This window comes from Venturia canescens, chromosome 3, assembly GCF_019457755.1.
Source record: "Venturia canescens isolate UGA chromosome 3, ASM1945775v1, whole genome shotgun sequence".
Lineage (NCBI taxonomy): Eukaryota > Metazoa > Arthropoda > Insecta > Hymenoptera > Ichneumonidae > Venturia > Venturia canescens.
Window position 1 is genome coordinate 27,856,050 of NC_057423.1, and position 12,616 is coordinate 27,868,665.

Here is a 12,616-nt window from a genome sequence, read left to right on the forward strand (position 1 = left end):
AAAAATTCCCACATGTTCTTTGGATGATTGAAACACTTTGTTTTATAATTTTTTTTCGTCAAGTTTATACTTTTTGAGGGAAATATTTATTAACCTATTCATTATGCGACTATAGATAGGTTTATTTTATCCAGAGCGATGTTGGAACGAGACGATTGTTGGTATCGTTGTGCGATGAATTCACAAAATCAAACAAGCGCCATATCAATTGATCAAATTTTTTTGTCGTGAAGAAGTAGAATGAACCGTACGAAAAATAATATTGACTTCGGAACCCAGTAAAAATGCCTCACAGTCAAACAATATCTCCAGAATGTTTTTCTCGATTTTGATTATAGACAGCAGCGTTGATATTTTCGTAAAGACAAGATTTTGGGCAACAGATAGTCATCTTAGTCCTTTGTTACTCCAGATATATTTCCTTCACCAATGGATTTTCTGATGAAACATTGCATAAAGTATTGCTGGAACAAAAAATATTTTTCAATAATCAACTAACCACAGGGTATTATTTAGTACAGCTTTGGGCTGTGCTAAATAACAATAAGATTTTTTGTGACATTTCAACGGTGCGGATTTAAATGTCACGAAAACGAAAAAATATCACGAAAACGATATCAATCGCTGTCGGTAAATTATTAGCCTTCTTTCAGTCTTTTGTTGACACGAAGCTTTACGGTGATAATTTTACTCAAACGTAAAAAGCGGTGGAAATATATGTATATATATGTTATTCTTCATATTTCGATTTTGTTATAAAAATATATTATAAATAGCAATTTTCATCTCAGTATTTTCATAGCAATTAACAAACCTGCAGATAATTCAGCAAAGTCGACGCTGTAAATCTTCGAACCAGCTTCGTGGACAATTAAAAGTCGATCACTCGCGAATTTATTTTGACAATAAGTCACGTACATGTCGAACTTGGCAACCTGACGACAAAGTGGAAATTGTTAAAAACGTATCCAGATCGTTTTAAAAGAAGCTTGTATTTATTGGTCTGCAGCGTACTCAAGGAAACAATGACCAGTATCCTCGGACATTATTTCCCGTTTCTCGAATTTACAGAAAGATGTAACAATGGAACTAATAGTTTGCTGAATATCATCGATTCTCTGCCGTGCAAACCCGTAGATACTCTTCCATGGCCGTTTCGAATCTCCTCCGGAAAACATCGTATACATGATTCCAAATCCACATATGTTTTCTCTGTTTGCATAAGTTTCGCCATTATAAACCTATTTAATCTCATAAATTATCATCAAAAGTTGTTTAAAATTATCATCAAAAGTTGTTTATACGCTTGGAAAAGGTGAAGAAGACTCAAGAAATATTTGGTTTAGGGGGAAAACAAACCTTTAAAAAACTATTTCTCATTTTTTTAATTTACAGAAATTATACATAACCGCAATACGAATTCATGAAGACTGGACGTAAAAACTATCATTTCGAAAAGTGGTACCAGAAAAAAATTCGATAACCGATTGACTAATTTGCTTTCCTCAAAGCGTTTCTCAATGCTTTGAGGAAAAAAACGTTCCTCAAAGCGTTTGATTTCAAAAAGTAAAAACAAAAGGATTTTTCAGTTTTTCTTTTCCCTTATTTTCTCATACTGTTTTCGAGGTCGATTAATCAATTCGCAAGAAAAATAAATCAGGGACTTACTCTTTCCGATGAGCTGAACGACATTTTTCTTTATTAAGCTCTTTCAGACTTTCCCTATGATTTTTTCTCTTCCAAAAGCGGATCAGAATTTCTGTTGATCGAGAGATCCATTTAGCCGTCATTGGATTGGATTCCATTCTAAGTCATCTTTGATTTGAGTTTTGTAAATTGGTACCGAAGTTCTTGTAGCGTTGATCAACTTCATCGATAGATGGTTTAATTACTGCAGCACGCGCGTGTCCCTTTTTGACCAAATCATCAGCTAATTGAATCAGCATTATTATTCCTGAGATCAATCTTCATAAAGTAAAAAATCCATTTATTTAATCCGCCATAACTGTCCAAGATATCTGTCTTTATTATTAAAACAAACGTTTATAATTGCATTTGCTTGCCAAAATCAATTGAACTGTCAGATTACACTCTTTTATTACACTGATTACACTATAAAATGATCAGTCATTAAAGAACTCAATAATTCAAATTTTTATTAGTTTGTAAGAAGAATTAAAAACTTCATAGGTCATAAAAATATTTTACAAATGAGTAGATAGATTCATTAACAATCAATATTCAATATTATGAAAATGAGTAGTGATATAAAATGATTCCCACTTAACCAAAAAACGACAGAAATTAGAAAATAAGAAAACAATTATCAAAACAGTTTTAGTATGTAATTGTAAAAGATTGATAAAATTTTAACACAAAACAGAGGTTACTTTTCTTTCCATAGGATCAAAATTAACAATGCTTCTAGTGGTTCAAGCAATTAATCCCTGGCTCTTATGTGAAAACGGAAGCAGCTTTTTCAAGAAAAAAAGCACGTGGTTTGTGACTCCTCTTCTGTATTCCAGCCGGATAGACAGATACGTTTTTTAAAGCAGCTTGAATCATGTTGTTTAATAATACGAATATGTGAAGCTTGTCAGTAACGCTTCTTACATCCACCAATGTTTTGCCTTTTGTTACTCTGGGTTATAGCCAACGTATCTCACAATTTTTAACAAAAGCTCGATCCTGGAAAGCTTCCGGACTTGCCCAACTTGACAAAACACCCGCAGTTTCTATCAGAAAAAATTCACCATCGTCATCTACCATTCATGCCACCAACACTAAAAATCATCAATCATTAAGTAACTTGATAAATAAAATAAAATTTTATATTAGTATGTGAGGCAAATTGAAAATTTACAGAAGGTTAAAATATTTTTACAACTGAATGGATACATTTATTGACAATCTATATATCTCAATATCATGAAAATGAGTAGGAATATGAAATTAATTTCTCACTTATAAGAAATCAAAACAGTTTTAATATGTAATTGCAACGACTGATAAAATTTGAACACAAAAGAGGTTCTAACCTTTCTTTCCAAAGGATAAGAAATTACACATGAAAGAGGTGCGTACCTTTCTTTCTGAAGGATCAGAAATTACACATAAAAAAGGATTTTACCTTTCTTTCCAAAGGATCAGAATTAACAATGCTTCTAATGGCGCAAGCAATCAATTCTGGTTCTTGTGCGACGATGGAAGCAGCTTTTTCAGGGAAAAAAGCACCTGCTTTGTGTCACCTCTTCTGCATTCCAGCTGGATAGAGAGAGAGATACGTTTTTTGAAGCAGCTTTTGTAATATGGATATGTAAAGCTGCTCGGTAATCCTTCTCAATGATTCCGCTAATGTTTTGCCGCTTGTCACTCTGTCATAGGCAACATGTAACGATTCCTGACCACAACTCGATCCTGGCAAGCTTCCGAACTTGTCCAACGTGGCAAAACATCCGCAGCTCCTGTCAGAAAAAATTCTCCATTGCCTTCCATCATTCTTGCTACCAAACCTTCAAACTTTTCCATCAGTTTGAATTTGAAATGTACAATTCATTTTAATTTTATTGATTCAATGGGTTTAATTTTATTAGACCATCCAAAATAAACATAATAAACAAGTGTTTTAGTTATATTTATGGAAATATTTTGGTGAAACTTTTTAACTATCAGATCTGATTATAACTAGTAGATAGTACTTTTAAATGATCAAAGACTGGAAAATAACTACAAGAAATGCTTTAAAATCACAGAAATTATTTGCAAACATTTGTTTAAAATTTGAAAGAACTGTACAACTATTGTCATTCAAAAGCAATCCTCAAATTTTCATTAGGTAAATACAATCTAGATAATACAAGAAATGTCATGCAGATAAAAACCTGTCTATAACCTTTTGATAGTTTCATGATCTCCCGGTGATATTTGCAAGTCCGTAATAAAGCTTATTCGCAATGACACTTAAGTTTCCAACGTTGGAGTCCAACGAAATGATCGAAAAAAACCCTCCAATAATTCCAGTATTTCTCCTATTTTGTTCCCTGCCAAATTTGCGATTCGTAGCTTTTCAAGCTGCACCAACGATTCGTGAAATAAAAAATCGGTGAATTACAAACGTTTTTTTCGTTCATTTCGTTGGACTCCAACGTTGGAAACTTCAGCGTCGTTTATTCGCATGCTTCATTTTATCCACGATCTTGTAGTTTTTCGCCACTTTAAATTCACAAACAAAACTGACACGTGTTGTTTTTTTTCTTTCACTGTTCTTTCGCTGCTGCAACTACACAATCGCTACTAGGTTATGATGACTATGTTACACGGCGCTTCATTCCGGTTGAGTAACACCGGTGTTAAAATGCGTGTAAACGGTGCTTAAAAACCGGAATAACCAAACCAGTTGAGTTATTGCGAGTGTTAAATAAATACACCTCCATAAAGGATTTTCTTAATTTTTTGTAATTCATCTGTAGGTATTCGTTCTGTGGTCAAAGGCGGCGCAATAAAAATGATTGCGGTATTAGTAATTCTTTAAATAAATAAATAAACTTTTCAGTGGAAGTTGGCCGAACATTTTTTATTTTCCATATATAATCGATTTTACAAGGAGCTAAATCGATGTAGAATCGTTTGGCGGTCACGAATTATTATGTTGTAACGTTTATAGCCGTCAATAGATTATTTAATGTAAGAAAACCTTCAAGCATTCTTCCGTATTTCATTGCACATGCTTTTTTGTAGCTCTGCGGTCTTGCTTAAGTTATTTTCACCTAAAAAAAATGTATCGATTTTATAATTTTATAATTCAAACAACATTAAGGAATGAAAATAAAAAGTAATTGAATCCTATTATTGATTAATCTGATCATTTTTAATGGAGTTACCATCGGTCGATAACAAGTAGTCAGTAAATATCGAAGCGTGGCAGGGATTCCCCAATTTCACTCTGTCACACATTTCCTATTTTATGATTTCTCATTGGTAATGTGTTCTCTTAACTTAATATTCGAGTTTTGGAATTAAACTTTTTATTTCGACTAGGGTCACCGCGCGCGCAAGCGCGCACTTGTCTTGAATTGTTTTAACACTTTTTAAATAAAAATATTACTCAGGACTATTGTTTCGAATAGTTCATTGCAAAAATCACGGTACCTACGGTCGAATAGTAATTTTGCGTAAGATCACTCTTACTGAATTACTGTATCACTTCACACTTATGTCGCTAAATAAATTTATCTGAAACGATCGCGATCGAATGTGTTGCAATTGTTTCCTCCTTTTTTCTACGATCTAAAATACGCATATGAACGAACTCCGAACACAACATCGCCAACCAATCAAAGTACGTCTATAGCAGCTTCAAAAATAACTCGCACTTCGAAATTTCGTGACAACTCTTTTTTTATGAAAGGATTCACTACCCAGCAAATACACTGTAATTTTGTTCGCAAATTACATGTAAAATTAACGTACACTCCTAGCTTTTGCATCAAAGTTACGAAAATAATCCAAGCTGTTTTTGCCGAGCAATCTTTTTTATTTAACTACTATTTTTTACTGTATTACGTGAAAAACTTTCACTCGATGTATGACTTTTTTTTCGTTTGTTTAAAATAACAGTAGTGATAACGTTCGAAATTATGTGCCACCTGGTGAGAAAAAATTGGAAAACTCACACTCCCATCTCAAAGGGTTATACTTCCGTGCCCCATTTCAACATTCATCAATCAACCGGCGTCGATAGAACAGTAAGTACCGTCCGCTGAATTTCGATTAAATAAATAGTGACGTTGTTATTAATTGTAATATTTATTTATTACAGATATTATGGTTGACAACGCGATTGCCGGAGGAGACGAACGGCCAGAAATTAACGGCGGGCAAGCCGAGCAACCGGCAATAAACGGCTGGCAAGCCAATCAGGATGAGGCCCGAAATGGCGATCCGATCCAGCCGCAAGAAGAACCACAAGCCGGCGGCGAAGAGCAAGTTATGGAGAAAAAAAAACGTAAGTAGAAAAAAATCTAAAATGTTATTTTATCATTGAAAAACACCGTAAAGTGTCGAGTCGCTATAATACTACCCAGTTTGTTTCCTGTTCAATTTCAGAACGGGGCACAAGAGCTGGTTGGCGGGCTCGCGAGGCGAGAAAAATTGATTTTTTAGCCCGTCTAAACGAACGGACAAGCCAAATTATTGCCAACCGGTACCGCGGCAATTGGCGAGGTGGTCGTGGCGGTCGACGTGGATAAGGTAAAGGAAAAAAAAACAATTGAATTAATGTAAAAATGGTTTATGTGAATTTATGGAAAATAGTCAATTTTTTTAATTGTTTTCGTTTTTTTCTGTTTCAGAAACTTCGTGAATACTTCGCTATTCGTTTTTTTTTTAAATAATTTAATAAAATTTAATAAAAAATCCGTTTGATAAATATATAAAACTCAAAGTGCTTTCATCGCTTTTTTATTAACAAATAAATTTTCCTTAACGCTTCCCGTTCCTTACCGAAACCTGAAAAAAAATACCCAGTATTTCTAGTATCAATATTCAAAAAGTATTAGCAGTACTGAATCGTGAATCAACTGAAGATGTACCACAGTATTAACTATTCAGTTTCCATATAAAAAAAGTAGAACGCACCGGAGAAAGTGCACCATGGTATGGACTGTAAGAGTTTTTCATAAAAACAATTAGAACCATACTGCGGTGCACTTTCTCCGATGTAATTTAATCCTTTAAAAATAATATGAAATGAAAATGAAAATCTAAACGCACCGAAGAATATGCACTGTGGTATAGACCGTAAGAGTTTTTTCATAAAAATAATTAGAACCATACTGCGGTGCACTTTCTCCGATGTAATTTAATCCTTTAAAAATAATATGAAATGAAAATGAAAATCTAAACGCACCGAAGAATATGCACTGTGGTATAGACCGTAAGAGTTTTTTCATAAAAATAATTAGAACCATACTGCGGTGCACTTTGTCCGATGCATTTTAGTCTTTTAAAAATGAAATGAAATGGGAATGAAAATGATATAAAATGAAAATGAAAATCAAAACGCACCAGAGAATACACACCATGGTACAGACCGTAAGAGTTTTTCATAAAAACAATTAGAGCCATACTGCGATGCACTTCCTCCGTTGCATTTTGAGTTTTTGAAAATAAAAACTTTTTATGGTCAATCTTCAATGAACACCCAATTAAATACTGCGCAAAACAATACTTTCTAATTATTAATGTTAGAGACTGCTTTTGTAATTCAAACGTGCCTAACTCTGAAGAAACTCTTCCAGTAACGATCAACGTATAGCAAAAAATCCAATCATAATTCCTTTGACTAAGTTTTTCAACAGCGAATAACGATCACGACCGTCCAAATGTAGCTGACGGTTTGAAAATCGATTTTTTAGGTTATTTTTAAATACCTAGTGAATTGTCTAACGATAAAATTGTATATTGATTCGGCACTCGATTAAAAAAACTTTTAATTGCATAAAATTTCAGTCTACTAGGTGTCAGCTAAAAATGGATTTTGATCGTCGTTTTTCGATATTAAAAAACAATATAGAAGGGAAGAAAAATATTCTGGCACACTGAACGTTTTCCCTTTTCTCTATATTATCGCAATTTATTCTCAAAGAAGGTTTTGTTTGGATTTTCGAGTATTTGTTTATTTTATTCGAGTCTGTACAAAATTCAAATTTCATTTTCGCAATAGCGCTCTTATCGCTCCTTTCAAGGCTCGATGTTTGCTTTGTTTGGCTTTGCATTTCTGTTTTCTCGTTTTTGTGGCATTTCTGAACAACTGTACACCTTCACGTTCCTCAACTATACGCTGCGTGTATGCCATACTGTAGAAATTGAAACCAACCGTACCTGAATAAAAAAAAATTAACGAATTGAAAAAATTCGTACAACAATTTTGCCGAAGTTCAAACATGCTATTTGATTTTTCTAACGGTATTTATTTCTGGTAGAGTGGCAGTAATTTCTTTTGTGTTATTCAACGGGTTGACCGTTGGAGACAAATATTTTTTATTACGTATAATTATCTTAAAAAGTCAAAATTGACAGTGCAATTGTAAGTTCAAATCTGATAAGATATTTTTTTATTTATTCCCTAACAAAAAGTACGAGACAAAAAAATCTATCACGTTAACGAGAGTAATAAGTTTATGATCAAAGAAACGTTGCTATTTTTATAGTAGGTGAGGAAAAATAAATTTTACGTGAGAAAACAGTACGAATTTCGACTGTACGTGGAAACAGAGATTATTTTTTTTTGTTCAAAGGCGGAGCTTAAGGATTTTACAACACTGGGAAAAAAGAATGTTTCCAAAAGTCAAAAGTGAATATTAAAAAATAAAGTATTTGTTAATCAGATGCAACATTAATTTACCCTTAAACAAGTAATGCTCTTCATAGGCAAATTTCTTACTTCTTCCAAGACCAGTAAAAGCACAGAATTTTTGACGATGGTACCGTGACGAGTTTGAACGAGACTGAGTGCTGGTTTCGCCAATAATTTTATTTGTGATTCGCCCTGCAATAATTTTGGAAGTGCCTGCAAGATCTCACAAACTGCTGAATGCGGCAAAAGTAGAAGTTTCATCCAAATCGCTGTAAAATAAACGAAATAATGCGGTTTTTAATCTTCGTTACGGTAAAGTAAAATATGAAAAATATCAAAACGATATTTTTATTTAAAAACCTACTCTTCTTTATCTCAAAAATAAGCTATATTGATAATAAAAAATTGCTTTTATGCACTTTTTGTAGGGAATTTATTTTTTAATCATTTATTGAAATAAAATTTAGTTGATTTAGAATTTGACAGAAGCAAACTTCATTAAATGGCCTTAATGAGCTCTGCGAGTTGGAATTTCTCTTAAATTTTAAATTAACACGAATTAATAATGGAGCAACCCTCGATAGAGGTATTTATATAAAGAAGAGTAGATTTTTTATCGTCAGTATCTTTTTCATAAAACATTTGATGTTCTACAAAGTTTAATCCTCTTCATTTTTGCTTGATCGCTATCTGTTTAAGCAATCGCAGCGACAAAAGAATTGAACCAACGAACATCGCTGAATTCGTTGGTACGGAATTTGGCCGTGCAAGTTTGAAGTTTCTCCGTGTATGGAAAAAAACATGGTGACTCGATGTCCGTAGAATATTAAAAATTTTCTTTACCTTGCTCGAACTCCTTTGAAAGTTTGCAACGAAAATTCTTCAACCGTCGTATAATTATACGCTTGCATCAGAAGTGGCAAAGCCGGTGAAGGATTCGAAGGAACAATATTGGTCAACTGTTCCCGATAATCTTTGCATACATCATCAAACACTTTAGTATAAGTTCAGCGACTTTCTCCGTATTGGCTGTTTTTCTCAGTGGCAACAATTGCTGCTTTTGTCCTTGTACACCGCCCGTTTCTCCAGTAACCAATTCATTCTCTTCTTTCTCGCGTTCTTCCTCGGCTTCGTTCTCGAGTACCAGAGGCTCCGAAGAACGTTCCTAGAGTCTGGCAACGCGATTTGAATCGCAGGACGTCACGAAAAGTCTGTTAGGAGACACAGCGCAGTTCTAGCACAGAAATGATCAAACTTGAAATTTTCTAGTTTAGTAAATACTAATATTTGACAATTGGATTCAACCTATCAGAAGTATGATAATCTGAAAACTATCAATGCCCCATTGTTTCACTTTTCCGTCTTCGCCACATGTAATACATAATGAGTTTTAGGAACGAATGGTAAACGTGTGATCGAATCGTCATAAACGAATATTGATTTGTGACAATCGCCAAAATCCATGCCCCATATCTTTTGATATTTATCGGCTCAAACGGTTGCTATAAGAATTGAATTGTTCGAAATGTCCATGTACCGCATTGGTAGTTTGTACCTGTACAAAAACAAATCCACGTAAAATTAATTTCACATAAATTCGGGATTGAAAGCTGTGAAAATATTAATTATTGAGAGCTGTAAATTAATTACTAAAAACTGTGAAAATATTAATTACTTTAAAACTGTCGAAGAAAAAAATCTTCACGGTTCAATCTAGAAGACCCACAGCAACGAATCGATTATTAGATGTAATTCTCATGCAAAGTACACTTTCTTTGAGCTCCAAAGTCCTCCAATGAACCACTGACAAGACTTTGACCTTCGTTTCACTTTCTGGATCTTTGACAAGCTCGAAATTCCAGAACTTTACTGTCTGATCGCGTCCTCCACTCACTATGCCTTTCTGCAAAGAATTTACTTACCTTCAGAAAAGATAACACGAAAAAAGGGAAAATATTCTGAGAATCAGTTTAAATGTAATTCCGTTGAAATACTTACAAGTATTGAATACAATGCAGTTGTGCTGTATCCATTTAGCATCTGCCATAAATGCGTCAGTGCTGCCATATAATTTAATATGAACGTTCGATTCCCAGAGATTGAGATCCATAGGCCTAATAGCGTAATCCATGTAATTTGGAACCTCGGTGAGGTCGACGACTCTCTAGAATAGTTCTGATTGCAAATAATCAATAACCACCTCAAACGGGATGAACAATTTTCCTACAAGATTGTTTTGTTACTACTACTGAAACTGATCGACAAAATCAATAAATGCTGCAGTGTACATAAAATAATACGGTTGTCGCTAACAATGTATTTTTATCACGATCTTCAGAGTGAAGAATAAACGTTTCTGATGTGATATGAAATGATGTACCCCTGGACTACTCCGCCTGCATTCGGTGATGTATTTGAGGAGCATGCAAAGATGATCGATTGACATGTGAGCAACGACTTCGGAACGGGTTTCAGCATTTTCAGCTCTCAAAATAGTAGTGCATCTGCCACAAAGTCAAATCTCAATGATCAAGGTGGTCGGTTGACCACCCATGCATTTTCGATGCCACAAACGTGAACAAGCGCTGCATCGTGCATTGACCAAGTCCTTGTGGCAATGTCAGCAATAATTGTCGTTGGTTTTTTCACTTTGACTCATTTCGGTAAGGACTCAATCAATTTCATCGACTGACGTTTCGTCTTGTTGATCACTGCAAATTGTTATAACACTTTTCGTTATCCATATACACATTGGGAATGAGTGAAACAAAATATCACCATTGAAATCACGTTGGCGTACAGCGATTGTGTCAATAAAAATCGTCGAAAAATGAAGTCTCAAAGTTCAATCCGGCGATTATGAGTTTCCGATTGAAACTCAGTTTATCTCGCAAAATTTGCACATTCACTTACATTTCCAATGAGCTTGAATATTACAGCTGTAATTCCAAGATGCGAAGCAAGAACTAATTCCTGATTCGGAGTACGCTCGCTGTTTTTTTGTAATTATCACCATTAGTATAATTATACACTAATTAATAGAGTCGATAATAATATGGACTCGTTTCACTTTTCATAAGCATTTTCATTTACTCCGCACGCAACAACAGCACTCGGAGGATCGTAACCTCAAACGTCAACATGAAGTGAAATACCACAAATCTGGACGATTAACTGCACAAAACAATTGTAAATTCCGAGAAACGTCTATTTTTTCTTATATTCACGCAGTTATAACTGTACTTTTTTTTACAATTACAGCTAGTATCACTGACACTCGCCTTTCGATCAAATTTACTTTCGATCGAATTTTGTCTGCCGTGTCTGCTGCTACCGTGCTACGTCTTTTTTAATGTCTGCTCACTGCTGTGCTGTCGTACAACGTTCTGAAGTTGTCGTTAGATTTCCGACCATCAACAACCATTTTCAACGACCAATCATTAACGGCTAAAAATGGATGTCGTCAGTTCCAACAAATCAGAAACTCGAGAGCATCAAAGTGCCTTTGATAGTGTTTATAATATACAGACACAGAAATTCTTGAATGTATTGGTAACTTTTGCATAATCTTGAGCCCGTGCAAAGTTTTTTCTCAGCAATTACGCCACCGATCATGCTGATTTTGGGTGGAATCGAAAGAGAATTTATTAATTGATCTCCAGTTCAATTTTCAAAGCCTCAGATGACTCATAACTTCGGTAATTCAAAAAAATCACTTGCCAATTTTACCCCCACCACGGCGAATCGTTTTATTCAGAGAAAGTATACTCGGCGAGAGCCTCGGGCCAGCAGACGACAGGGCTGTCAATGTACTTGTCCCGAGACTCTACCGAGTCTCTTGATGCGATATTACCCGAAAATTCCAAGTTCCACACTAGACTCTTTTGTCGAAATAGAACTAAATTCACTATCCCCGAAGAAATTAAAAATAAGGGTTGGGGTGAAATGTTCAGATTTTTCAATGGGAAGTTTTTATGCTATATTACATAAAAAGTATTCGTTTTTGAAGATACCAGATTCTTTTATCGAAATAAAATAAAATTTACCACCCGCGAAGGGATGAAAAAAAAAGTTGGGGGTGAAATTTTCAGATTTTTAATGTGAAAGTTTTTTACATTACATGAAAATTGCAAGTTTTTTAGGACACGAAACTCTTTTATTGAAATGAAAAAAAATCACTATTCCCTAAGGGGTGAAAAATAAGGTTTGAGGGTGAAATTTCCAGATTTTTCAACGAGAAATTTTATGCTTTTCCACATA

At 34.4% G+C, this 12,616-nt stretch overlaps 1 long non-coding RNA gene and 1 pseudogene across 1 annotated transcript; both read right to left on the reverse strand.

Annotated features, from left to right (window-relative positions):
- On the reverse strand, positions 1–2,143 carry LOC122407748 (uncharacterized). The gene is made up of 4 exons (XR_006260270.1): positions 1,669–2,143; positions 1,015–1,212; positions 815–935; positions 1–464 (listed from the first exon to the last, which is right to left on the reverse strand). It is a non-coding gene; the product is annotated as an uncharacterized lncRNA (long non-coding RNA).
- A 5,565-nt stretch (positions 2,144–7,708) lies between these two features.
- Positions 7,709–10,947, reverse strand: LOC122408524 (WD repeat-containing protein 3-like; annotated as a pseudogene).
- Positions 10,948–12,616: the final 1,669 nt, after the last annotated feature.